Source organism: Solanum pennellii, chromosome 11 (genome assembly GCF_001406875.1).
Source record: "Solanum pennellii chromosome 11, SPENNV200".
In the NCBI taxonomy this organism is placed as follows: Eukaryota; Viridiplantae; Streptophyta; class Magnoliopsida; order Solanales; family Solanaceae; genus Solanum; species Solanum pennellii.
The window spans coordinates 52,891,787-52,895,472 of record NC_028647.1 but is presented as its reverse complement, the minus strand read 5'-3'; positions in this window follow the sequence as shown (position 1 = coordinate 52,895,472).

The following is a 3,686-nucleotide window of genomic DNA, read 5'->3' as shown; positions in this document are numbered from 1 at the left end:
CTTCATCGTTAAACTAGAAACAAGTTGAATAAAGATTGAATCTTTATTGTTAGTATTCTAAATACTAAGCTGTCCAGACAAAGGGAAAAATATACTAGTGACATTAAATTATTGATTTTTGTGCCTGTAATGGCCATTATCATGGATTAAATCTCCAAAAGAATGCTTCGTATTGTCAATGTGTATTCCATGGTATAAAATTTGAAAACATGGAAATAAATATGTGGAAAATAAATACAAATACTTGAAAACTATTTTTGAGAACATATTTAAATGTGGGGGGTTCTTTTTATTTGTGATAAAGATAAAATTAGAATTACTATCTAATTAAAATTTGAAAGAGCAAGATATTATATATGATGACATTCTTGTATTATGTTCTACCTACAGAACTTTTGAAGTATATTTGATATTTGGTCGTTGATTCTCTCTTTACTAGTATATATATGATATGAATAGTATACAATCACAAAATTATATTACTCGTTCGAAAGAATTGTGTTCTTTAATGAAAAAGTGTCACTTAAACTATTATGATTTTTCATGAAAAGTTTGCCTATTAAAATGAATTTATTTATAGACATGAACATTGGTGAAAAGTGATCTTCTATGATTGTGTTGTAAAACAAACATTTGGGTCATATTTCCCAAATTAGACCTATAATACTATGGTCATGTGTATTTTATTTAATAAATTGAAGGTTATGGAAAGGTCCTTCAAAAGAACATCTAGCAAGATGTTATTTTGAAACAATGTCTGTATTTGACAAAGTTATAAAAAGTAAAGAACAAAATATTTATAATAAAATGTTACCTTACGGAAGGCCTTTTCGAACTCAGTATTTCTCTCAGTTCTTGCTTGCTTGAATCAAACTCTTCGTGACTTGAACGCTTGAGACATGTCTATTACAAAACCTTGCAAAAACTGATCAACTTAGATGTTTTGCCTAACTTCTAGTGCAATAAATCAAAATGTCAAGTATGTATTGTTTCAAGGAATTCTAATCCCTTAGAATTGATTTACACTGACATTTGTGATATGACGTAAACACAATCTTGTGGTGGAAAAAATGCTTCATAGATTTTATTGACAATTGCACTATATATTGTTAAATCTATTTGTTGAATGATAAGGATGAAGCAATAGAAACATATATACAGTATAAAATAGTGTTGAAAATCAGTTGGATAAAAAAATTTCATGATGAGAAGTGGTAGATGTGAAGAATATGAATATTCATTTGAAGAAATTAATTTGGAAAATGGAATCATCCATTAAATTACTGCACATACTCACCTCATTCTAATGAAATTGTTCACAATGAAAAAAACTAACTTTGAAGGAAATGTTGACTATTCTATTTATAAGTTTAGGTTTACCACGAAATTTCTGGAGGGATGCTATCATTATAGAAAAAACAGAACAACAAAAATTTTAGAGAAACAAATTTTTTTATTTGTTAATAAAGGGAGCAACAAATCAAAAACTTTTGTTTGTTAGAAAGGGAGCAACAAAAAGTTTTGTTTGTTCAGACTTTGTTGTATCTTGATAGAAAATTGTTTGTCGTTCCTTAAAGTATATACAAGTAATATCTCTTGAAACATAGTGATCTAAGAATTTCAAATACAGTCTATACCATCTGAGAAATGGAAATGAGGGAACTATTCCCAAACAGGTCAAAATAGGACCTAAGACTAGTGACTGTATGTTCATTGGATATGTCACAAATAGTAAAGCATGTTAATTTATGGTTCATAAGTGTGAACCATTTGATAGTCAAAAATAAAGAGATTCAGAGTCGTAGTAATTCCCAATGGAAAAATTACTTCCTCTGTGTTTTATTTTGTAATGTTTCTTCTTGAAATGGAGTCCATATGGTCGAAGAATATATGTCTTTTGTGGACTCATCCTTTTTAGAAAGAGACTGTCAATAGTAAGATAGATTCAATCTTGAGTAACCATACTTGAGAGTTGGTTGATCTTCTTTCCTGAAAATAAAATTTTGGGTTCAAAGTGGAACTACAAAAGGAAAATAAAGTTGATGAAACTATTGATAAATACAAAGCAAGACTTGTTGTCATAGGCTTTAGACAATAACAAAACCTTGATTATTTTGATATCCAATAGCCACTAACTAGGATTACATCAATTCGGATGTTAATTGTGTTAGTTGTGAATTTGTCAAAATAGATTTGAAATATATTTTGGAAGAAGAAATTTACATGGAACAACCCAAAAAGGGCTTTTTGGTTCCTGGTAAAAAAGTGTGTAAACTTGTTAAGTAACTTTATAGACTAAAAACAAGCGGCCAAATAATGACATGCAATGTTTGACTAAACTATATTGTCAAATGAATTCTGGATTAATGAATGTGATAAATGTTTTACATAAAGACATTTCAAATCACAAGATCAATATTTGTTTTTATGTTGATGATATGTTGATCATCAAAAGAGACATATATGGCATAAATACTACTAAGAATATGCTATAAAGTAACTTTGAATGAAATTGAAGTTACTGATGTGATTGAAAAGTTACTTGAAAAGTTCAAGTAGTTTGATTTCAATATTGACTAGACTTCAATAAATCTCAGTTTTGTACTTCAAAAAAATGAATGAAAAATGAATCACAATTGGATTATGCTAGAGTGTTGAGAAGTATGATATATATCACATAGTGTACGCTATCAGATATAGAATGTGTTGTCAGTAAACTGAGTGGGTTCACACATAATGTCAATCAAACTCATTGGATGACTTTTAACAAAGTTTTGGAGTATTTAGAACATACTTAAAAACTATTGTTTTGCATTATAACTAATATTCAAAAGAATTTGAAAAAATATAGTGATGCAATTGAATCACTAGGTCAAATGAAGTAAAATCCAAGAATGATATGTATTTACTTTTGGTGGAAGAGCAGTCTCTTGGAAATCTTCCAAACAAAATTGTATTGCTGGGTCTTCTATGAAATCTGAGTTAATCGCTCTAGATAAGGCCTCTAAAGAAGTTGAATGACTCTATAATTTCTTGAAATATTTTTGGCACTAACCTTTAGCTCTAGTATGCATATATTGTGAGAGTTAACTTGCAATAGGTAGGGCATGGAGCATGATGTATAACGAAAATTCTCTTCATATATGACATTGAGATAATATTATTAAAGAACTACTCTCTAGTGGAATTATAATTATTTACTATATTAAGTCAAAGGATAATGTGTCGTATTCACTTATAAATGGCCTAACATGAGAGGAAGTTGATAGATTATCCAAGGGAATGAGGCTATGGACGAGGAAAAGGTATTGTGGTGGTAACTTTACCTACATGTAGCATTCCGAAAAATCATATGTCTAGTGAAGAGCCAGTAAGTCCGTTAGAATATGTATTGGGGATAAATAGGCATTCCAATGCCCAATATGGAGAAATATTGGGCATATTATAGAAAAATGGCTAAGGGGTGTTAGCCAATTTCTATATATACCCAAATAAGCAAAATTTAGTCCAAGCTTATTTAGAAATGTACCTGCAAAGAAGACCTAAACTAAAATGTTTTTTCCTTTAACTCAAAAAAAGGTATGAGGCATACAAGTGTCAAGCCTAGATACCATGTCACATGATCAATTAAAATGATTATGTAAATTAAGCAGTGCCCAAGGACATAGTGAGGGTCCTTGGGATAA